The sequence below is a fragment of the Haliotis rufescens genome, unplaced genomic scaffold (assembly GCF_023055435.1).
Source record: "Haliotis rufescens isolate VD_foot unplaced genomic scaffold, xgHalRufe1.0.p SCAF_2, whole genome shotgun sequence".
Lineage (NCBI taxonomy): Eukaryota > Metazoa > Mollusca > Gastropoda > Lepetellida > Haliotidae > Haliotis > Haliotis rufescens.
Genome location: NW_025963890.1, coordinates 2,038,534 through 2,064,755, shown reverse-complemented (window position 1 = coordinate 2,064,755; position 26,222 = coordinate 2,038,534). Strand labels below are relative to the sequence as shown.

Sequence of the window (26,222 nt, the reverse complement as noted above, 5' to 3'; positions counted from 1 at the left end):
AGACTCCCTATCTGTAACACTTGTCCTGGTGATATTTCTACAACTTTCTGAAACGATTTTGTAAAAAGTCTTCAGCGATGTCACTTTGGGTTGTAGTTCGGAAGTTGATGACGCCTTTGCAACTAAGACGACTACACAGTGAATGAAGCCCTCTTTGCCTGCTGCTTAGATCTCTCTCGTTCTCTGCCTGATCAATAGTGTGGGATTCATGACAGAATGGGTAACTGCAAGCATTAACAGTTTACAGCAGAAGCTAATCTTGCCTTGACTGCGGTGTGGTGTAGCAGAGCTAGGAAGTGGTGGCAGGAGACGCTGGTGCTACCTCTGTGCCCGAGCTCACACACAGGAGCAGGTGGAGTACCAACACCCAGCCCGAAGGTAGGACACCTGTAGACTTCATACCACCACTTCATACCATCATTTCATACCAGCACTATATTTACAGCCAGTTCCTCATGTATACAGATAGACACTGATCTGTAAAGTGAGACAATGTCTGTTGGACATAGGAACACTTGTTGAGTTTCATAAGGTTATGTATTTTTTTTATATTTTCTAGAAATTTCTTCCCTTATGTGATGCCCTCTGTTAAATATGAACAAGAAGAACCTTTGACAGAAAAATCATTCTTGTCTGAAATTTATCTTTTGAGTTACAATTTCTCAGTGACATCTAACAATGATTCTCCTTTAAATGTTCAACCCTCTGAGAAGGATAATGTTTCTTGATTCTTTAAGAAGATGTCCTGCAAGTAGAATTAGCCTGGATCACATGCTATTGTCTTAGGTAAGTGATAGGATTGGGAGAGTTGGCAATTTGTTGGTCGTGGTGAGAAGTAATGGGCAACAGATCCGCTGACAGTGGCGGAGGATATTGGAACATGTTTGTTCTGGTGAAGGGAGGCTTGGGTATTAGATACAGTATAGACGTACATCCACAGCAATATCATCATCGGGGAACTTCATCGGGTTTACATGTTAAAATGTGCTGATGCATTTCGACATATGTCAATGACATTGTAACATTGTTTTTCAACAGAAATGGTTTGTTTCATGTCCATTCATGATGGGCGGCATGTGTTTTTTTTATGCTCCATGGTGATATATTGTTTCACATAATTCTCATAATGCAGTTAATCAATGTAAATACCTTGGACATATTTCTCGAATTAGGAAGAGCCGACATTGTATGAAAAAGCCATGTCAACTCGTATGAGGGAAGTTTATATCCTTCTGGATGTGATGGATGGACTTTGATGTGTCGTACTGAGTCGATGTCTTTTAAAGTGATTAATATGTAGTCGTGATTTCCTGACATGGGGCATCAGTCTCTGCTGCAGCTTCTCACTGTGGTGGAGGTTTTGGCCCTAGACTGCTGTCAGGATGGGCTGATCGGAGGCTCGAATCCAGGATTTGCCGTGATGATTATGCTTGGTGTGTTAGCACCTCGCCAGTACACAAATGTGTGCCACTGTGGGCTTTCCTCACTTAATGTCACTTAAATACTGTTCAAATCTATGTAGACTCAATTTGATCTTCTGTATTATTTATTCAACCAAGTCTTTAGGTATGAGGGTGGTCGGGTAGCCTAGTGGTTAAAGGGTTTGCTCGTCATGCTGAAGACCCAGATTCAATTCCTGACGTGGATACAATGTGTGAAGCCCATTTCTGGTGTCGCCCCGCCATGATATTGCTGGAATATTGCTAAAAGCGGCATAAAAGCATACTCACTCACTCATTTAGGTATAATGCAATATTCTCATCTGCTGTATTTAATACTGTTCTAGGTCAATATAGTCCTGATAAGCAAATGGAACTTATTTTAAACATATTTTTCATTCTTATCCATTGTCATTAAATCCTGATACCTTTTTATCAATGATTGCCTGAGACTAAAAGTACCTCTGTAGTCATCAGGATATTCGCTGTGTACATGCTCGTCAATCGCTTCCTCTTTCATCATATTCATGGCCATGAACAGGAAGGAGTGCTGACAGGGAATTTCAAGCAATATCCTTCACTCTTTCACTTGCTGTTGAATATTTGACTTAACTTTGTAGAATACTTATGAGATTGAATATGGTAATCCAGATGAACACACTGTCTCCATCTGTTGCGTGACGCAAAGACCCCGGCTTATCTAAATGGTTTTACGTTGTTTGATGTGTCCAAGTGTTGGTAAAAATTGAATATGGTAATCCCTGCTTTGCTGTCACTTCCTTTCCACCTTGCATGTACAAGGTGGTTGTGGGTAGGCTGTGAAGTAGATAAATCTAGGGGTTAACCCACGTTAGATTGTCCACATGGGTATAATGTGTGAAGTCTATTTCTGGTGGGTCTCTGTGTAAAACGGTCCAAATGTCAGAATACCAGAGAATGTGGTGTTTGAGAGTTGAGACCAATATCAAGCTAGCAAGTCCTTTGTCTGTGACAGGAATTTATGCCCTGACACTGATGGAAGACAAAGTTTCTTTCTCCTACACAAAACTGTCTCCTGTGTCAGTGGTGAGAGATTGGATTAAAGGATGGTTCGGATTATTTTCTGACATCTGTTTTTTTGTGTCTGATCTTAAAGGCACGACCAACAAACGGGAACAGGTTTTTGATATCCTGAACTTTATTGAATTATCGTTTATTTTTAGCTTGGATGACAGTTGACTATATTTTGTGCAATCCTCTCGGGTGATGTGAAGCTAAAGCACCATGAATTGAGTTGAAGATGTGACAGTATGGTGGAGAAGTTGATCACATGGACCCACTGGGGCCGATTTACACCCATCACAGGAAGGACCCCATGGGCACGCAAGACGCTGTAAAATCAAAGGCTACAAAAATAGCATGTCTTTTATTGAGCTTAAATGATGTAAATTCTACAAATGTGATAAATGACTCTTAAGTGTATTTCTTATAAATTGAATTGAGAGGTGATCTGGTTGAGGCCCCAGCAGTCACTGGCGACATTAACTGAGCTTTGATAAGCCAGGAAGTTGTAAAGCCGGGGAGGCCAGGGGCGACTGGTGGACGAAGTGTTGCTGAATGTCAAGCCAACATTTCTACGAGGACTCTTCTTCATCAAAACTGTGAATGTTAATAAGAAATGTTTTGTCTTTTACTGGTAAATGTTTGATGTATGGGAGGGACAGGTGAAGGGGGTGGCAGCTTCATTTGTCTTATATGCTCTGCTTATTTTTCAATTTAAAGTGATGTAAATGCATTTTGGTGATGAAGGATGTGAAGGCAATGAAAGTCAAAGGTTTCATTGGCAGCCAAACTGAAACAAATTGATGCCATAAAAATAAAATGATAGAGCCCTGTATTTTCAGTTTATGTCTATGTACTCAAAGTTTGACCTCAGAACCACTCAGAAACTGTCATTAGGTGGATGGTCCACCAAAGTTTGTCATCTGTATGTATTGTCTAACCAAAGCAAGGTTGTGTGCTTCAGATAAAGTCTATATATATCATAAACGTTTAAGTCATGAGAAATGGTCAAACCTAGTATCCTACAAAGGTCAAATTGTGTGTGGAACCTGATCATCATGGGTGTATACCATTCAACCAGACAATGCACCAATGTTTTCAGCCTTATCACCTGGGAATGCAGACATAGTTATGTCTGGTAGTCATAGTTAGTGCTGACTGTGAATCTGTCAAACCCAAGTGACTGGGGCTCCTTGTCTGTGGTTATGATCATCACTGCTCTGACCAAGATGTAGCAGGACTTGGCATCTGATTCATGAGCTACCAGTTTCCCATGTTTTGCCAAGGATTTCACTATGTCCATTTAATGATTAATCTGGCTGTACCAGGATAGACTCTGTGAGCTAGCCTCCCCCCTCAATGCATGTACCATTATGATTAGCAAATGGGGCAGAAAAAATAACTCTGTCCTGTGATAGATATGTGGTTAAATGAGAACGAAACATGGTTAAATATTTTTTCAGTTTTATCTGAAGATATACTAAGAACCTGAAGTCCATTCATCATGACGACTCACTGTCAGAACATGTTTAAAATTTCATACCATTGCATGTCTGACTCCATAGCATCATTACAGGCAGATGGAGATACGAGCTTCATACCGCCTCAGATACTTGTATCTGCAAGAAGGGAACATTTTCATTTCACATATAATCCGTAGGATGAGAAATAGTTGAAGGCAAGTGTACTTGAAGATATAAGAGAAGATTGCCTAATTTCCTGACATGTGAAGACTGAATTGGCAATGGCGTGTGTAACGTCATCCACAGATTGCTCGTACAACTTCCTTCTTTGTGTGGATGTGTGTAATAGTACTAAGATGAAATATGCATCAAGGATTTGAACAGGGATTTCCGTTGACCTTAAATATTCAGTGTATTGGATCAGACCTAAAATGCTTGGAATCGGAAAATACAGATTGCGGGACAACAGATTACTTGTTAACGTATTTTAGAAAGAGTACATGACAACACAGACTGTATATGGAAAGAATTTCAGCCCTAGTTTGTCTCAGTCAGCACATCATTGCTGTCGGTGTGAGCATGGCTTGATTAACAGCCCAGGTGAGGCAGGTTGAAGGTGTTTAAGGAAATAGGTCGTTAGGACAGGTGAGGGCATCGAGTTAGAGTTGTGGTTTAGGTGTTCACTTCACACATCTCCAGGTTTGAACTTCCAGATACGCACAGTGTGTGCAGGTTATACACAGTGCCCTGCTGTGACAGAATGCTGGTTCAGTGTAGAACCTCATGGCACCTTAAAGAATCAGTGCTACTGCTGAAACCAATCGACAGAGTGTACGTGTTGCTGGTGGTGCATCTGCAGGTGAACCCATTCAACAGGTTAAAAGCAGAATGATACACCCAAATGAAACCAGCAGTAACCAAGTAGGCTTTGCAGATCAGTTAAATTGCTATGATATGCAAATGTTCAGATTTCTAAATAGCCAAACTTAAAAGTGTAGTTTATGTACCTCAAAAAGAAAACCTCTCAAGTTAAAAAGGTATCGGCCAAATTCTGAGCATACAACCGCCTGCAGCGGCCATTGTGGACTCAAGACACTTGAGGTCAGTAGCATGCAGTGAATGTTATCATCAATTAATCAGTAGGGAAAACCTCCATTCAGATAAAATTGTTCATTTGTGCCAACTTTTCATTACTTGGTTCATGGATAAAACATAAGAAATCATGGGATTTTATACTCTTCAGTGTGGGATTTGAGGTGCTTCCACATGAGTTCTTGTTCCATGTAGGATTTTAGACTGTTACGTGTTGGATTTAAGACTGTTACGTGTTGGATTTAAGACTGTTACGTGTTGGATTTAAGGTTGTTCCGTGTGGGATTTTAGATTGTTACGTGTTGGATTTAAGACTGTTACGTGTTGGATTTAAGGTTGTTCCGTGTGGGATTTTAGATTGTTCCGTGTGGGATTTTAGACTGTTACGTGTGGGATTTTAGGTTGTTCCGTGTGGGATTTTAGATTGTTCCGTGTGGGATTTTAGGTTGTTCCGTGTGGGATTTTAGGTTGTTCCGTGTGGGATTTTAGGTTGTTCCGTGTGGGATTTTAGACTGTTACGTGTGGGATTTTAGGTTGTTCCGTGTGGGATTTTAGATTGTTCCGTGTGGGATTTTAGGTTGTTCCGTGTGGGATTTTAGATTGTTCCGTGTGGGATTTTTAGGTTGTTCCATGTTGGATTTTAGGTTGTTTCATGTTGGATTTTAGGTTGTTCCGTGTGGGATTTTAGATTGTTCCGTGTGGGATTTTAGGTTGTTCCGTGTGGGATTTTAGATTAAGGGATTTTAGATTGTTCCGTGTGGGATTTTTAGGTTTTCCCTGTTGGATTTTAGGTTGGTTCATGTTGGATTTTAGGTTGGTTCATGTTGGATTTTAGGTTGTTCCGTGTGGGATTTTAGATTGTTCCGTGTGGGATTTTAGACTGTTCCGTGTGGGATTTTTAGGCTGTTATGTGTCAGATTTTAGGTTGTTCCGTGATGGATTTTAGACTGTTCCGTGTGGGATTTTTAGGCTGTTCTGTGTTGGATTTTGGGTTGTTACTTGCTGGATTTTAGACTGTTCCATGTGGGATTTTAGACCGTTCCATGTGGGATTTTAGATAGTTCCGTGTGGGATTTTAGGTTGTTTCTTGTTGGATTTTAGACTGTTCTGTGTGGGATTTTAGACTGTTCCATGTGGGATTTTAGATTAAGGGATTTTAGATTGTTCCGTGTGGGATTTTAGGTTGTTCCGTGTAGGATTTTAGATTGTTCCGTGTGGCTTTACAAGGTTGTTTCACGTGTGATTTTAGACTGTTCTTTCATTGTTCCATATTGGATAATAGTTTATTTTGACAAAAGTTTTTCCAAGTAATTCACCGACAGCTCCTTTTGAATCTGGTACAAACATTCATTTGGAAAAATTGAACAAGAAAGAAAAGGAACTCTCTGTGTCTGAATTTATTCTATCTGTGTTTGTTCACAGCATCTCTTTTCCAGTCAATGTATCAAAGCAGTTGATTTGTTCACTTGCTCTGCTGCCTTCTGGGTAATAAATACGTTTCTCTTGTGACAGGGCAATCTTGCCTGTCTGGAACATCTGCACTTCCCCATCTCATGATGTCTGGCTGGATAGCTGACATAGTGAACTTGAGGTAATACAACTTTTGCATGATGTTTGTAAGACTTGACTTCAATATGTTTGTAAGACTTGACTTCAATATGTTTGTAAGACTTGACTTCAATATGTTTGTAAGACTTAACTTCGATATGTTTGTAAGACTTGACTTCGATATGTTTGTAAGACTTGACTTCAATATGGTTTGCATTTATGGAAGTTTAAACGTAAAAACGAGTGTGCACACTGTGTAATTCCATGTAGCACATTTATTCAAAGCAGTCACACTAGTTTTTACTTTTATGATTCCATAAGTATCAATCTTATAATAAATACTTCAACAATAATAACTTCACAAAGTACTTATTTAATCATAAACAGACAAACAACTGAAGAAAACAATACGGAATTGTTCAGCGCAATAGTACAGCATAAGTTCTGGCAATTCTGTTTTCAGCCAATCAAGAAACAGCATTTCGTAAGTGAGAGTGGCCTAAAAATTGCTTGGTTAGTTAATAAATGCCACAGAATCACAGGCAAATTATTTATATGTGTTCTTCTTTGTTGTTTTCTTCGCTTTAAGCTCTGACCCGACCACCCCTTTCTTTATGTAATGTTAAGTAATATGCAAGTTTCTAACCTAAACAAGCAAACAAGACCATTCCGGCTGTTGCAGGCACCTAGATGGCTCAGTCCACCACAAAGGGATCAACGCCAGTTCAGTACAAAATAGACCCAGTCGAATGTGTTCCTAATGATGCATGTGCAAATCGATATAAACATTCCTCCTAAGTTTCACTCAATAGAGATTCAAGAGTCAAGTATGATTATTGTAGCGAGGGATGTCAGCTCACCTTCAAACCACCCATCTGTTTAACCTACCTTGGATTCCTTGCAACAGAATCTTCATATATTTTGTTTCAGCAACCCATGCTTGCCAAAAAGGCGACTATGCTTGCCACAAACGGCGACTAGCGGGATTGGGTGGTCAGTCTGGCTGACTTGGTTGTTTGTATGTCATCGTGTCCCATTTTCGTGGATCGATGCTCATGATGTCAATCACTGGATTGCCTGGTCCTGACTCGATTATTTATTGACTGGAATATTGCTGAGTGTGACCCTAAACAACAAACTAACAAACAAATAATATATTTTGTCCTTTCTCCCAAATCACAAAGTGGAAGATTCACTGACCTATGCTGGTTGTGAGAAGTGACCAAATAGAATGGGTGGTCAGGCTTGGTGACTCGGTTGACTACAGGTCATTTGTAACCCAACGGCATGGATCATTGCTCACAATATCAATCACAGGATTGTCTGGTCCAGATTAGAATATTTACAGACTGCCATCATAGCTGGAATATTGCTTAGTGCGGTCCCTTAGGCACGCCAGAAACCAATGATTGTGAGTTCGAATCCCGGTTCGCCCCGATTATGTTTCTAGGTTTGTCAGCACCATACCCGTGCTCGTGGGTTTCACCGAAGTGGTAAACGTCTGAGACCTACATCACTTCGGGCTTTCCTCCCACATTAAGCTGACACACCGTGATATGACTGGAATACTGTTAAAAGCGGCGTTAAACCAAACTCACTCACTTAGTGCGGCATTAAACAACAAACAAACAATATGTTAAGTGGGAAATCAGGTCAATTTGTGCACGGTTTATTCACACATTTAGCATATCTTCTGCTCCAGAAACTGTAACATGTTTAGCAAGGCTACACCTGAAGTATCCCAAATTTGATGGGAATATGTGTCTATAGCTAACTCTGTCTGTAAAACCAAAACTATCCTATAAGAGTGTCCCTCAGTACGACCATTCAATGATCAATGTTCTCGTCCGTACTCTGTAATGCAGATAGAAATTTGGGATTGGCTGAATTAGTCCCAATGAGTAAGTTAACGATTCCTCCCTTCACGTCTGTCTTGGATTGATTCTGATTGCAGTCAACGCGAGAGGTTCATCTGTAAACCTTTCTGTTTTGTTATTTTTCTTCATTCATTACTCGAGAGCTAATACTGATTGCCTTCATTAAATACCAGATTGTTCCACAGCGTCACATGATCACATTGCTCACGATCCATCGCTTGCATTAAGGTTTTCTAAAGACCAAATACAGAACATAAAATCAAACTTTCACAGTGGATGCAGGCAAATACACGCTTCTTAGCAGTCAGTTAGTGAGGCAATTGATCTCAAGAACGATTCTGAAAGAGATTGTAAAGGATCACATTATTGAACTCACTTTTATTTCATTAAAATAGTACCGATTTAGTTGAAGTTTCAGGAAATACATGCCGTTTTCAAGAAAGTAGTGATATGAGCAAATATCAGAGGCGACAGAAAATGTTGACGATGTTTAATAATTGGAACTCCAAACAGTAGTTTTGTGAATGGTACATATTCTGTGTGGTCCGTGCGATTGCATGTTGAAATAGGACTATAACAGCTGTGTGTTACTGATGATGACAATTTGGCCAATATTTGAAATCAATGGACTTTAAGGTAATGTGAAGAAATTGCGTGTCAAACATGGAGAGCATATACCAGACTCATTTGTTGCCAGTAAAGCTGAAGTCAGGTTCACAGAGCCAGATCAAAGCACCTTCCACAGTTTTATCCTGGTGTGGCAGTTTTTGTCAAAGTAATTCTTTTACAATGACAAAGATTAAAAATTGAAATTTCTTTTGGTAAATTGAACCGAATTTCAGGATTCAATTATGGTTTTCAAATAGCAGTGTTTCTTAAAATGATGAAGTGACTGTTTGTATGTCAGTCGGTCACATATAAGATATTTTTTACTTTCTCTCATTTGGCTTTATTTCAATCCAGTCTCTCAAGTGGATTGGAAAAATAATGTACGTCCGTAATAATGCTTTTTATTTCACTGACATTCTGAGATTTGTTTCCAGAGTACAATCCTGCGATTGTAGCTATTCTGGTTCAGGGTGCTGTTCCATGATACTGTTGCAGTCGACAGTGTGATATAGTGATAGAGTAATTTCAGTTTAATTCTGAATAATCCCAATATTTTAGCTTAAACATGTCAAAGGGTTATTATTTTCAGATCTAATGATCAATAAATAATTTTGCTTTTAAGTTTCACACATGAAAAAATGTCACAACAGCTGTGTAAAAAACTTGCCAATACAACAGTGCAGCCTACTTTTTCTGAACTGCTGCTATTGAATGTCCAACATCTGTTTACATTTCATAATGGAAAAAACAACAATTTATTCAGTTCAGTGACTTTATACTATGTATGATGTTACAGTGACTATATACCAGATAGGCAACTGATAATGCTGGTCGTTTGAGGCGACTAACGGGGATCAGTTGGTCAGGCTCACTGACTTGGTTGATGCATTATATCGTATCCTAATTGCGTGGATTGATGTTCTTGATATCAATCACTGGATTGTCTGATCTATACTTGATTAATTACAGGCAGCTGTCATACAGCTGGAATATTGTTGAGTACAGCGTTAAACAACAAACAAATAAACAAACAAATATACAGGGTATGATCAAATCTGTGCTACGTTTTCGCAGCTTGACCAAAGGCAGACGGAAATGGGCTCCAGTCTGCGGATTGCTGTGGTAGCCGTGGCCTTGACCATGGTATGACAGCATCTTTCATCTTAAGCGGAGTGTTAAATTCAAAACAACATGGCAGTAAGAGGGCCAGACAGAAGTACTGTTTTAGCTGCATTGGTAGACATTATCGATGATTTGAATTTTAAACCAGTTGCTGTACAATTATATTTCTGGACCACAGCCTCAATCTGTTCTTTTCTCAGCTGCCTGTCTTACCAATATGATTTTATGCTAGATTCTTCCTTGGAAAGTGTTAGTGACACTGATGGGATCATTGTTGTCATGGATACTATAGATGCATACCTCTGGTACGTTTCTATATAATGTACCCTAGCCAAAATAAGAATACAGAAAGGTACCCAGTACCCTAAACAGCCGACAAGTCCATATTCCTCAACCCGAAACTGGTTCAACATGTACTTCTGGTTCGCCTGATAACAAGTGTATGATGGATAATGCTTGATAATGGAGTATTACAATAATGTATGCATATGGCACACTGGTATGTTCCATTCATACTCGCAGTTACGAAACATGTGGAATTTTACGGCAGTTTGGCATCCAGGACGTGCCGTACATGTAAGCGTTCTGTGAACCAGTTCAGCATATTGGGCTATACAGCCTGCGGCCAAATGGATTCATCATAGGGTACCTTTCTGTTTTCGGATTTTGGCTAGCGTACATTACTGTATTCAGAAACGTACCTGGGGTACATATCCAGTACCTGTGCCAACAACGACTCCTTCAGTGTCAGTGGCATAAGATCCAGCATCCTCGATGCCATATTGTTTGGGCTGTAAACTAGGTAGTGACTATGGTTGGGTGTCCTTATGAACAAAGGTGGTGAGGTCACATAACCAATAACACAACAATTTTAAAGTGTCCCACTAGACGCATCCATTTCATGTGACACATTTACAGTGTCACGTGTCATTAATACAGAGTTATGTCCCTTTGTAGCATTCTAAAATGTAACAGAAGACAGATGGGTTTCGTTGTATTTACCATGAATATTTCTATATGACATCAGTATCTATAACACTGAAAGATGTTAACTAGCTACTATTGGTTACAAATGGGTTTATCACCATGTAGGCATTAACTGGCAGGGAAGGTCTGTCATGGCAGCATCTAAGTCTGTGTTTGTCAGTGGGAGGGACAAACCACATAATGGCTTCCTGGCAATCGGCCTGTACAATTGTCACACTTGGTTAGAAAGTCAGGCTTTTAGAACCTCTGTTTAGGCCATTCACTGAACCCAAAAGGAAACACTTTGAATTTTTATTACATTAATAGTGTTATGTAGAGACAGTTTTGTTTTATTTGTGCTGATGGCTATTGATGCTTAGAAGGCTTCACTTCTCACTTGGCTGCGTCATAAGACGCAGTGACAGAAATAGACATAGTTGTTGGTCTTCAACCAGGGAGCCTCAGGACACAGCTTAGCACTGCCCGTCACAAAAACATTCTTGCAGGCTGAATAGAATGTATTCTTGGAGATTTAATATCTGAAATAAGTTGCTTTAGGTTCCAAGTAGATTCATATCAAGGGTGGTATTAGAGGGAGATTTCTTTTCAAAGTGATGGATTTAGACTATCATGGCAGCTCGGTTCGTTACATTGTAAAACATCTAATGGATAGTCCCCTTATGTTTTGTCAGTGTGTCATGTATTGGATGTGGTCCGGGTTCAGGAATGTAAATCCGGCCTAATTACCAGGAGATTGTGTGCAGGAAGAGAGCAGTTTCCTTTTTTACTGATTCTACTTTTGGAAAAGAGGAATGTTGTGTGAAACCAGTGCACTTCAGAACTTGTGTTCTTGTTGAAGTCACCAGGAACTCCAGTCTGTTCCAGTGTTTGCTGTATGGGACAAGTAAATCTACATGTACATTGGGAATTGTTTTACTATAGGTCTGGCAAATAGTATTTAGGTACACAAATGCATGCATACACTGAAGTCGGTGGAGCCTTTGTCTTTACTCAAACATATAAAAATCAGAAGTAATGCATGCATAGTCAGTAGTAGTAGTAGTAGTAGTAGTAGTAGTGTTGGCAGTCGTAGTAGTGGTAGTTAATAGTAGTAGTTGTAGTGGCAGTAGTAGTAGTAGTAGTAGTTGTACTTGTGGTGATTGTTGTAGTAGCAGCAGTAGTAGGGATGGTTGTGGCAACAGCAAAAAGAAGAAAACCTATTGTAGCTATAGCAACAGCAGTAAGTCGTCCCTGTATGCCCCAGCAGCAGCTGAATATGTAGATAAAGACGATGCATCACAATAATATTACCATTTCAGTTGCATCAGTACAAGTCATGTCCAGACACCATTCACTACTTCCCTGTCCCATCATCTCTTTATAACATATTGTATCACAGCTTTTCCCAGCATCCTGTGGCTGGGAGGATCTTTATGATAGCTCTGTTATGAAAGCTGTTACTTCAGCACCATGACCTTGAATCATTGGAGGATTGCTGACTACCTTGTGACAGATTGTGTGGGTGGGGAGACTCATGATCCTGCCGTCCCCAGGGTGAATACTGGCACACATGGCCTTGGACAGGTCACTAGGGTTTCTGCTTAACGAGCCACTACGTAAAATTACTGTACTTCAGTCGCATAAAACATGACAGCTCGCTATGGAAGACCAGTGCTTCTAGCACAGATATTGGTATAGTGTGGGTGGTTGGTGATTGATGTGACATCAGATTGAGGTTAAGAAAGATAAAAATTTGAAAAATAATCAGTTTATTTGTCAAAATCAAATACTTACCAAAGGGAGTCCAGTCCACACTGAAACAATTCATTTGAAAGTCGATCCCAGTAAATGCAGCTTTATAAATGCCAACTCGTTCACTCTAATGGGAAACTCCACTGTTGGGAAAAAGGGATTTCAGTTAGAAATCAATGTCAATTAAACAAATATGTTTCCAGAATGTATTCTACAAAGGAGTGTTTGCACGGAGACACTTGTCCGTGGTTCTATTGTCTCCCCTTGGCCGATCTCCCTCGTTGATGGCTGTCCTCCTCTCTTAAACATGGGTAATTGAAGCTGCAGTATTTTATTGACAGTCAGATTGAGGCAAGCAGTAAACAGATTAACTCTGATGCAGGCTAACGTTACAGAAAATCATTCATCGTTGAGAATCATAAAGCTGTCTTCATTGTTGAGTAGCACTGTGTGGCAGGATTCCTTTAACATGGACTGTAGCCATCACTTGTGAAAAGCTGGACCTCTGTCCCATCCACTGATGAGTCTCCACTCTAGGATGGGAATCAGTGATCACTGATTTAATGATGTGTGACTTGATAAACATTACACACCCAATGATATCAGACTAGTTAGATTAGTTAGTGACCACGAGGGGGAACGGTTTGCTTTATGGACAATGGGGGGGTCTTTAATCACATTCTCGGAGTCGGAGATGGAACACTTGATCTTTCTACTTAAAGATTACTGTAGTCTCACTTGCCTAACCTCTAGTGCACTGAAGGTCATGGCGTGACAAAGTGATATGTTCGACTGATATGAAGAGCTGCAATATTGTAAAAAGTAACTGAGCATGTCAGCAAGATTGTAAGAAATGTTGGACTTTTATCAAAAGTTTAACTTTGTCTTTTTGTCTCGGAAGACTCCCATTAATCACATTGGGAGTCAGTTTGCATATTGTTAATGTTTAAAAGGACATTTCAACATTTAGAAGATTTCTTTGATTTCTTTTGGTTAACACATTATTCCATTGCTAAACCAGTTGTCATTGCTAATACAGTAAACTATGTTTATAACTAGCACGCTTATAATGAACTGACGGATATAACAAACTGTGTTTTGGTCCCTTCCATTTGCTGGATATTTGTTGCATAACCTCGGTTATAACAAACTAAAATTAGAGTTCGTTATAACCATAGTTTAGTGTATACCATTGTCGTTGGTTATATTTCACATTTAAATTTACGATAAGAAGGACTTTTTGTTCCTGGCAACTCTCTGGAAGTCCTGATTCACAGTTGGGAACTTAGAGTCCAATGTGCGTTGTAACATTTTACAGGGGACCGGGTGGATTCTGAATACCTCAATAGCAGTGATGTTACAGATTACCTCCCCACAGTGTCATAAACATTGCAAGATAGCGATGTATCAATTTGTTAATTGTTTAAAGCCGCACTCAGCAAGATTCCAGTTATATGATGGCAGTCTATAAACAATAGAGTCAGGACCAGACAATCCAGTGTTTGACATCATGAGCATTGATCCACACAATTGACACATGATGACATGCATCAACAAAGTCAGCGAGCCTGACCACCCGATCCCGTTAGTCGCCTCTTATGGCAAGCATGGGTTGCAGAGGACCTTTTCTACCCCGGATCTTCATGGGTCTCGCACGGGATGTTAGTTGTATATAAACCATCATCTGCATATAGACAGTTGTATTGGCCCTTGTTCCCATTGTGTAGACCATTGTAGGGTTCACTATCAGACGTACCTTACTCCAAGGTTACCAATCTCTGACCCCAATGTGAAAAACTGGTGAACCCAGTGTTGAATACAGGGACAGGACAAGACCGCCTTGTAAGTTCGGCTTCATTGGGTCTCATATGGCCATACACTGACAGCATTGTCCAGAAGCTTCTAGCCAAAAAGTGTTCCCAATTGATCTGAACATACCAGCCAAAAACCCTTGAGGCTTGATAAATTTATGACATCAAACAGAACTTTGAGAGATTGGTGTATGGCCAATCCTAAGAATCTATGATATAGGCGATATTTAAGATTAAAGCTCATTTTGCTGCCCTGTGTTTCGATCCCTAGTTTCACCCCACCAGACTATAGTTCTGTCTTGCATCATTAATGATCCCAATCAATAGGCAGTTTATTTCCGATATGTCGCCATTGATCATTTAGTCCAGGGTGTTTTGTTGGAGAGCCTGTGGACTTATCTTTGGGCTATTATGGAAGGTTTAGAAGAAAATCAGAATTGATTAGTAGATACTTAACAAATTTAAAGCCAAAAGCTTTGAAAAGTGAACTTTGCTCTTTGGGTAATGCTCATCCTACATGAGATTGAGACTATTTTATGGTCAACTTGTTCGAATCATCTTCCTACAGCATGCGCAAAAGGGAAGTAATGTTTAATCAATTCCCAAATACACTAGAGATGACTTTATTGCTGTGTTATATGGTGCTAGGCTTAAAATAGATTTGACTAGAGTCTTTGACCCCATGATGGTGTTTGGGATCATCTGCTTGACTGATTTTGAATCCAAATTGGGGAGATTATGATGAGCGTTTTATGGAGATTAGTGTAAACATATTCAGAGTGTCATACCTTTAATCTGCCTCTTACTCCATGTTTGTTCTGTGTTGTGCTCGACTGATTTTGTAGCTGGAATTCCGAGTAATTAAATCATAATCCACACTAATTAGATCTAATATGTGTGAGGAAAGTATTCCAAGCATGTTTGTTTATGCATTTGTCTCTGCCCCCAACATGTCTGGTTGTTGGCTGTGCAATCAGCTGTAGTCCCCATTAGTGATTACCTATGGCATGTGGCCAGAACATGGAACAAAGCCGTGGAAAAATAAAAATTATCAAGCCTACATCAGGTTTTTTTTCTGATTTGTGTCATCATCATCAGTGGTCCTTCATGTTTGAATTCATTGCTAAAGGTATGAACATGTCAGCTGTGATTATTGATTAGTCTTGTTTTATCATCTGTTAATGTGGTGTTAGAGCAGTTGTAGGAACAGGGTACTTAAACAGGATTGTGTGAAGTCCTTGTAATGCCAAGACCAGTTCATGTTTAGTTCCTCAGGATCTCTTTTCTTGTTCATTATATTAGTTTTGATAGTCATTGTGATTTACTGATCATGAAAAGGATACTATAGTTTGGAACTGTGGAGGTTCCAAATTTGACAAAAATGATGTCCAATGCTTTTTCATATTTTTACTTGTGCCACGTTTCCATGGGTTTTTATTCAGGTGAATAATTGACTTGCCTTTGCATGTGTTTTTGATGGGTGCCACCTGTGGGGCAGGATATGCTCACCTTTTCAATAACACCTGGTATCATCACTATTTGATAGTGATTCATAAAGACTTATAATATAGTTGGAATCGTACAATTGACTTTGCTTTCAGGAAAGACTTCTTCATTATGGAAATGTTTCTTGTTGCTTGTATTAGTTTACTTATTACGTACCAAGATATGTCTGGCAAAACAATTATGGAGACATAAGCCCTCTACAAGGGCTGTGAAGAAGGATAAACCATAAAATCTAAGCATTTATTACCAGTAATAACTTATAATTGGTGTCATCAGTGTACAAAATGTTAACATTTCAGGTTTTGAAAAGCATTTAATGTTGTTTATCCTATCCCCAATTCCCGAAAAAAAGATTTGAGGACTATGTAATCAGTCTCTTACAGCCTTGAGTAAATTCACACCCTGCACCTCAAAGGCAGTTTTTGTCTTTGGAATGTTTTTTTTTTTCCAAAACACCAGTATTTGGGAAGGAAATGAAGGTGTATGTGTAGACACATAAATAGAGAATAGTATTTAGGAATACTTATCTTGTAACATGTCCCTAATTGGATGACCATGTCAACAATATTCCCTTTCCTGAACAGAACAACTAAGGACTATTTAATGAGATACTATTTCTTTACAACTGCTGATAACATGACCCAAGGAAGTACCTTGTAGGAACATCACAGATTTTGGTCTGTTTGAAGTAATGTGATACTACTGTGAGCACAACTGGTATTATTTGCTGGAGTTGGGAAATGCAATCATGTGACTGAGACACAGACTGCGCCTCCACACCACTGAATTTCAAATACTCAGAAAAAAGGTTGACAGCCACCGTTTACTCCTCGTTATCTTCTTTTGTTCCTCATTCTTTCATGCAAGTGGGAAATTATTACATGGAATCGATTTAATCTCATGTGAACCTTCAATTTGTTTCAATTTTATGAATTCTGTCCTCGGGTTCTGCAGACACAAAGTAAACAGTGAATTTGTCTCATGGCAGTTTTTCATTTCCGTAACGAAAACTTTGGGCACAGTGTTCAAAAGGGAAACAGCATGTCTTGATGGGTTTACATTGTAAGGAGACTACGACACATTGATGAATAAAAGGTCACCCGAAGATAAGTATGTTTCTTCACTCAAAGGCTACGCTTTCATCAGACTTTGGAACAGTGAATAACAGGAAAAAGGAAATCTGCCACCTTCATATAAAAAATGATAATCTTATAATTATTTGATGTGGTACAGCTGAAGAAAAGACTTTAGCATCTTTGAGATACTTAAAAGGTATGTTATGAGGAAATTGTTAACAGAATTTAACAAAGGTGTTTGATTAGAATTGATGTTTTATCAAATAAAGACGTACATCTAAAGATGTCTGACGGATGTTAGCAGAGCAGGACAATGAGTTACTCAAGTTATTATCAAACTGGTTTCATTTCTATCCTGCAGATCTGAAAGTTCCCAACCCAAACTGTAAATGTTGCAATTCCGTGATAAAGTCCATATGAATCAATGCAAGTAGAGTGGCATCTGCCTTGGTGATGGACACAGAAGTAAACTAAGCTTAAGTAAAAGTTTCTTTTGTCCTGGGGAAATCCTTCAAAAATCTTTGAGTTCAGGTGATTAAAATTGGTAAAGTAAAAACATAGGTAAAGTAAGTACTCTGATTGGACGATTAAATGGAAATTAATTCAAATAATTGCTGTTTTTTCTACAGCATTATAAAATAAGGGTGAGAACTTTGTCGTTATTCTGACAAACTGTCTGAGCAATCCTGGGAAGGAGATGACAGAGCTGCCACCCAGACCAACTCGCTGGCCACCCAGACCAACTCGCTGATACTTGGGCATTGCCAGACACGGAATCAAGAATCAAGAATATTTGGGACCTGGTACAGAAATAGAACATGTATGTGGTGCCATGATAAGAACATGGTAAACATACATGACATATATGCATGAAGACATGATGAAAATAGAAGCAACAAATACATGTGATGATACAGCTTATTTGCAATGTACAACAGTGTGTATTGCAAGACAATGGTATCTGATTATAATTATCACACTCATGTAAATAACAGATACATTATTATCCAATTTTGGCTATCACTTCTGTTTCAGCTAAAACAAGGAAAACCGTTCTGGCAACAAAATTTGAGCATTCTTGTAGGGGAGGTCATTCATTATATATTTTAAGAGAGGAGTTTTGTCAATCTGACCTTGGTCTCCTGTTGTCCATTCAACATGTTCATAGTATAATCCTAACATTCGTTGGCAGTTTTGGATAGGTAGAGTAACGAGTAAGAAAATATTTATCTTGCTCCCTTGAAATTTTACATGAATACTGAATACAACATGAGGGCTTTCCTATGTCAGCCCCATGGACATCTAAACTACAGACTGTATGCATAAATATGACTCATTATCAGATGCAAGAGAGATAATATTTTTCAACATCACAGCCACTTTTCTTGAAGTCATTGAAATCCATCATGGTTAAATGTGAAGGCAAATCAATTTGGACATCACGTACATGGCATTTAAACCTGGACAGCAACCACTGCAGCAAGTCCCCTACAGAGGCTGAAAGCAGTTCTCCGTCTATGACCGAGTCTGGATTGTCAGACAGCTCAGAAGGCTGTTCCTGTGAGTGTGTTCAACACAACAGAGGATGTGTTTGTGAGAATGCTACTCAGAGGTTTTTCTGATGCTATAGCCACAACAATGTTAGCATTACCAAGAAGAAAGTGCATTGGGCACTTACCAGTAATTGGGTGGGAGAATGCACAGCAAATGTAACAGTTGTGAAAAATGATGGTACGTTGTATATCTTCCAACCTAGTCATTGTGCAGACTGACATTTAGTTAAGAAATAAACTTATCTTATTTAAAAATATATATCCACAAAAAACTAAAAATGCAATCTTTATGCAGCCCAGAACAATCCTTAATTTCAGAATTGAGACAATCTAGACTTGCTCAATTATTCTAGACTTGAGTTGGACTCCTTTGTTAATTTATTCTCTTGGGGAGACAGACTAGGACATTGTTAAGGGATGTTGATGTGGTGCTGAAACACATGCAGTCATTCAGGTCTATCAACATCCTCTGTAAAATGATGAATGATGTTGTTGTGGTGCTGAAACACATGCAGTCATTCAGGTCTATCAACATCCTCTGTAAAATGATGACTGATGTTGATGTGGTGCTGAAACACATGCAGTCATTCAGGTCTATCAACATCCTCTGTAAAATGATGACTGATGTTGATGTGGTGCTGAAACACATGCAGTCATTCAGGTCTATCAACATCCTCTGTAAAATGATGAATGATGTTGTTGTGGTGCTGAAACACATGCAGTCATTCAGGTCTATCAACATCCTCTGTAAAATGATGACTGATGTTGATGTGGTGCTGAAACACATGCAGTCATTCAGGTCTATCAACATCCTCTGTAAAATGATGACTGATGTTGATGTGGTGCTGAAACACATGCAGTCATTCAGGTCTATCAACATCCTCTGTAAAATGATGAATGATGTTGTTGTGGTGCTGAAACACATGCAGTCATTCAGGTCTATCCAAATCCTCTAAAATGATGACTGATGTTGATGTGGTGCTGAAACACATGCAGTCATTCAGGTCTATCAACATCCTCTGTAAAATGATGACTGATGTTGATGTGGTGCTGAAACACATGCAGTCATTCAGGTATAAATTTTGTTTGTTTGTCTTTAAAGCCACACTCAGCAATGTTCCAGCTATATGATGGCGATTAGAACATAATCGACTCTGGACCAGACAATCCACAGATTGACATCTCGAGCATCAATATACGTAATTTGGATAAGATGACATGCATCAACCAAGTCAGGAAGCCAGACACCTTGATTCCTTTAGTCACTTCTTACAACAAGCAGTGGTTGATAGATACCAATTCAATTCTTTATGGAGCAACTTTTTTTTAAATCTCTGGTTAAAATCCATACACAGGGTCTGTTTGTAGTGGACATTCTGTATCCAAGACCATCTTTTTGGTGTTTTTTATGTTGCTGTATTTTTTTCATTTTGGTTAAGAAATATGAAAGGAAATCATTGTGTCCTTAGTTAAGAACAGACATTAATTGTGTGGAAAATCCATAAACAACCAATAATATCAGCCCTATTACACAGATAAAGAAATTCATCTAATATTATCGTTTAACAAATTACAAGATGCTATCAAGTTACTACATTTATACCAAAATAAAAAGAAGCTTAACATCAGCTCCAAACATATCAGTTTCGTATTAACTGGGAACAAGCACTATGTTTAAGTGTTTGAAGTCAATGAGTTGGTGGAGCAGGGGGAGATCCCAAATGGCTTCCTCGGTCTCCCACTGGTCCTCTTCCTCTTTAATTTCCTCTGCGGATCATATCCCACTACTACCACTGGTGAAAACATTCGGCAATCACTTCAAGTAGTCGGAGCACTTCTCTGTGACTATAGCCTGCCATTATGCATTAAAGCCCCTCTGTGAGTGTCGGAATGTGTAGAAATAGTATAGTATGACTTTCCAGCTTCCTATAGATGATGTATCGGTGGACTGCCCAATGGCTTAAGTTACCTCTGCTGTGGACTATCCAGTGCCTCATGCTTCTATTATTGGCGTGGGTTAAGGTTATGTTAGATTCAGATTGATCTTCCATCTTGGAAGGTGACAATCTGAAGAGTGTAGGCTCTGGATGTTCTCAGAATGACTTCTTGCTCTCGAGGGCAGAGTTCAGCCTCAAGCGAGTCCCTGCGGGAGAGACCCCTGATCCATACTTCTGAAGGATTATACACAGAGGTGCTATCATTGAGTGGTCAAATGATGATGCTTGTCTATACTTGCACTGTAACTTATAGCAGTGTCATAAAAAGATATATTTCAGCCACTTTCACTGATCTCCCTGAGCTCCAAGATTTGATAAAGATACAGTAAAATTCACTGATAAAGATGGACATGAAATCATATCTCTAAAAGTTAGACATGCAGTGTCCTATACAAGTGATTTCACAGTCTCTCTAGATGATCCCTTAAATATGATTCAAACATCAGTCTTTGGAAATATTGCTTCTATGTGACCAACTTAGACTAAGCATTACCTGTGTCATTGAGTGTGTTCATGGCAGTTTACGAACCAGATGTCGATTTCATTACGTGATTTTCATTAGACTATGCATAGACTTGTTAATCCAGCCAAAATATTACTCCACAATTCCAGGCTAGTTCGGCAAGGGTGGAACCTGGACTTTTTTAGACAGTTAACCCTTGTGTCTGGAAGATGCCTATAGCTTGCTCGGGGGCACAGGGGGCTCAGTCGTCTAAGCACCACGATTCCCTCTGCACAGCTGAAACGTATGATTGTGGGTTCAAATCACGGTTCGCCTCGATTATGTTTCTAGATTTGTCAGCACCATACATGTGCTTGTGGGTTTCACTGAAGTGGTAAATGTCTAAGACCTGCATGACTTTGGGCTTTCTTCCCACATTAAGCTGACACACCGCGATATAACTATAATACTTTTAAAAGCGTCGTTAAAACCCTACTCACTAACTCACTCTTAGCTTGGTCAGGACCCAAGTACCTGAGTTACCCAGGCCAGCCCAATGCCTTACCCACCGGCTCCTCATCAATTTGGGACCGCCTTCGTGGTCTAATGGTAGAGCGTCCGCCCGGAGAGCGGAAGGCCCGGGGTTCGATCCCCAGCCGCGTCATACCAAAAGACGTTAAAATATGGTACTTGTTGTTACCCTGTCTGGCGCTCGGCTTTAAGGGGCTAAAACAAGGACTGGTCGGCTCGGAGTCAGTATACTGTGTCTGAGTGGGGTATTCATGTTAAACTGCGGCATGGTATCTCAGTGAGCTAGCACTATAAATCGGCATCAGTCCGGACTAGTACAAGCAGCCACACACACACATACACGTGCATGCACGTCGCTATATAAGTGCAATAATCTTGGACGCGACGTTAAACCCCATTTCACCTCACCTCATCAGTTGTCTCTTGGAACTGTTATTCTGCCCTGTAATACCCAGTGTCCTCTGTGTGCGGCCTAATCACCGGTTTGTCCACTGGTCCTCGACCCCTCAAGGGTCAGCTGTGTAGACCCTCTCTGCAAGACCCTTCCCACATACCAAGTGGCCCCAGTGAATCAGGTTACACATATTAGTGTTACTTATCCAAGATGTCTAGACATATGTTCTGAAGAGACCTTCTGCTCTTGATGGCACCGTGATCATTACCCTTCCACTGTGTTCATTGGCTATTGGGAATCGGCAGCATTGTAACCTTGGTCTACAGGATGTGTGTGTACTGTCTGTCTTGTATACTGTTGTCTGCATATAAGTCATTGATGCATACTCCGTCAAACTAATGATGAGGCAATGAACCTTGCTCGAACATCTCATACTACCTTTAATCAAAAAGAAGAGGATTTATTGTGTGATACGCTCACTTGGGGAAGAGTTAATAAATAACATACAATAGCATTATGTATATCTATATATATATTATGGCATTATGATATACCCGTATAAAATGAAATGGCATAAAACTTAACAAATAAATGGTCTATTCAAAAAATATGCTTAAAAGAATATAAAAATGAAAGGATATAAAAAATGTCTTGCCCCACAGGGCTCCTCAGGCTACCAAAGGTGAAACATCTCGTAGACTGCTGTAGTCACTGGACTAGAGTGTTCCTTGCCAGGAGACAGCAGGATTGAGATGAGATAAGATGATATGGGATTTATTGCAGGAAACAATCCAACAAATCCAAATGCAGCATTTAAAAGACATAACATTTGGATTCATACATACATGTATGCATACATACTTACATAAATACATACATGTAAACACACAGGAATCTTTTGAAGACATTCATTATGAGTCATTGCTGCTGGGCTTGCATCCTCCTCTACTCCAATGCCCACAAGCTGTAAGTCATGGTATTTTCATGACTTTGGTTGATCTCATGACAATATGGCAATATGCCGTTCTTGTCATCAAGATATTCCAATACGTATGTGAGTCATATAAATAAAAGAACAGTAATATCTTGTATGATACTCATGCATTATTCTTATGTCTGTCTTTCATTCTGGTAACAGACTATGTGGTGATTCTAAAGTTGATTAGATCCCAGTCTCTTGTGCTTGTGATCCAGTGCAATGAGGAGTGGATGCAGATTAAACGATCAGGTGGTCCGAGTAAAGGATTGGGTGGTCCGAGAAAAAGATTGGGTGGTCAGACTACAGGATTACGTGGTCAGGCTACAAGATAAGGTGGTACGAGTAAAGGATTGGGTGGTATGAGAAAAGGATTGGATGGTCAGACTACATGATTAGGTGGTCAGACTACAGGATTGGGTGGTCAGACTACAGGATAAGGTGGTCAGACTACAGGATTGGGTGGTCATACTACATGATTGGGTGGTCAGACTACAGGATTGGGTGGTCAGCCTACAGGATTAGGTGGTCAGACTACAGGATTGGGTGGTCAGACTACAGGATTGGGTAGTCAGACTACAGGATTGGGTGGTACAAATAAAAGATTAGATGGTCAGACTACAGGATTGGGTGGTCAGACTACAGGATTAGGTGGTCAGACTACAGGATTGGGAAGTCAGACTACAGGATTGGGTGGTACAAATAAAGGATTAGATGGTCAGACTACAGGATTGGGTGGTCAGACTACAGGATTAGGTGGTCAGACTACAGGATTAGGTGGTATGAGTAAAGGATTGGGTGGTCAGACTACAGGATTGGGTGGTATGAGTAAAGGATTGGGTGGTCAGACTACAGGATTGGGTGGACGAGTAAAGCATTGTGTGATCAGAAGGAAGGATTGGGTGGTGAGACTCCAGGATTAGATGGTCAGACTATAGGATTGGGTGGTTAGAGTAAAGGATTGTGTGATCAGAAGGAAGGATTGGGTGGTGAGACTCCAGGATTAGATGGTCAGACTATAGGATTGGGTGGTTAGAGTAAAGGATTGTGTGATCAGAAGGAAGGATTGGGTGGTGAGACTCCAGGATTAGATGGTCAGACTATAGGATTGGGTGGTTAGAGTAAAGGATTGTGTGATCAGAAGGAAGGATTGGGTGGTGAGACTCCAGGATTAGATGGTCAGACTATAGGATTGGGTGGTTAGAGTAAAGGATTGTGTAATCAGAAGGAAGGATTGGGTGGTGAGACTCCAGGATTAGATGGTCAGACTATAGGATTGGGTGGTTAGAGTAAAGGATTGTGTGTCATCATTATCCAATGGTGAAGATTGTCTCTCTTCCTATCTAGCACTGATTGCCTGTCTCAGGCTGAATTATCTACAGGTTGTTGCAGCATTCCCTCACTCACTCACTAGCTGACAAGGGTTCAGTTATTCTCTTGAATATATTTTTCTCACAACCACAACCAAGTTTTTCCACCATTCAAAGCATAACACCATCCACTGTTATTTTACCTCCAAGGTTCACTGTAGAACCAAGGTCGACCAGTTTGTCAAGGTATTGGTATTGATGGGAAACCTGAAGCCTTGCATTAAGTAAATGTAATGAACATATGTCCTGACTGAGACATTCTGTAAGTCTAGCTGGTGTTTATTGTTCAACATTCTTGATCTGTAACCATGTACAGCTTCTCTTTGACCACCATGGAGATTCAGAGAGGGCATATGTCATGCGTTGTTGTCCAATTAGCAAAAGTGAACATGTCGTAGATTGTCTGTAGTCCATGTTGGTTGCCCTGAGAGAAGATATTAAGTGTCCCTAGGGCATAACATTGGTGTCAGACTACTTCTGTCTGTCAGGGCAACTTCTTTCTGGCTTTCATGAACATCCACAGCCAAGTCCCATGGGCAGCGAGCAGCTTGCAGGGTAAGGAACCAATACATCCTTTTTCAGAATAGCAGACACAGAATTCCTTTGGGTGCACAGCAAGGTCATGGGTCAGTCCGTGTGTTCTAGAATCAAAGATAAGGATCTCTGTCACGAGATGGGAATATCTGCGATGCAGTGATTGTCTGAGACAATGATATATGAAATATGCTACTGAATTCTAATAACCCTGTCGCATTGCTTTATGGAAGACTGTCATGAAAGACTGTTATATGAAATACTGGAAGGTTTGTAGCTTCAAGAAGTTTAACCGTCATGAGAGGCCATGAATTATTAAAAATACTATGAATAAAAGAAAGTTAAAGGATATTTTTAAGATGATCCTAAAAATGAATTTGTCATGACCTTACAGTAAGCAAGACAAGTCTATTTACAGAATGCTCACTGGGATTGTCAAAGCATGTTTCTTCAAAGAACACCGCTAAAATATATGATTTCATCCAGGTTAATGTTCAATTATGAAGTACCGATATATCCTTTAAATTCATGACAGTGTCTTTATCTGTTAAGTATCTGTCATAACGCCTGTGAAGATCTGGGTTATAACTGGACTTCAGCAACCTATGCTTGTTTGTAAGAGGTGACAGACCGGATTGGGTGGTCTGGCTCCGTGACTTGGTTGATGCTTGTCATCGTATACTGACCAAGCTCAATCCGCTGAACCACATAAGCTCAGACGAATCAGGAATATTGGAGATAAATTCGAAATTAAACCATATCTAAGAGCAACCACCTCATTAGAACACTGCAAAACAGTTATAAGGCTCAGACTCAGTGTTCATGACCTTCAAACTGAGGGAAGCAGATTAGCAGATAGAACATGTACCTACTGTAACACTAGCGAAAAAGAAGATGAAGAACATTTTCTATTGAGATGCCCTCTTTACAAAGAACTGTGACTGGAACTAATACCATCACCCAATATCTCTTGCAATACTACTAAATCCACTGGCGCCTTCTGCAAACATTATCTCCACTTTCATTTACAAAAAAGTTTATGTAAAGAAAATCTGCATCTCTTCTCCAAACCTATTCTGTCATACAGATCCTGAAACAAATATATCCAATGCAGCCCATGCAT

The 26,222-nt window shown here is 39.8% G+C and overlaps 1 protein-coding gene across 2 annotated transcripts in view; it reads left to right on the top strand.

Moving 5' to 3' along the window:
- Positions 1-231: 231 nt before the first annotated feature.
- The window catches only part of LOC124114122 (neuronal calcium sensor 2-like), a 149,667-nt gene continuing 123,676 nt past the window's right edge, over positions 232-26,222 (top strand). For both annotated transcript variants that reach the window (XR_007222135.1, XM_046474683.2), the window contains exon 1: positions 232-378. The gene's annotated coding sequence lies outside the window, so the exon portion shown is untranslated. The remainder of the gene's footprint in view (positions 379-26,222) is intronic.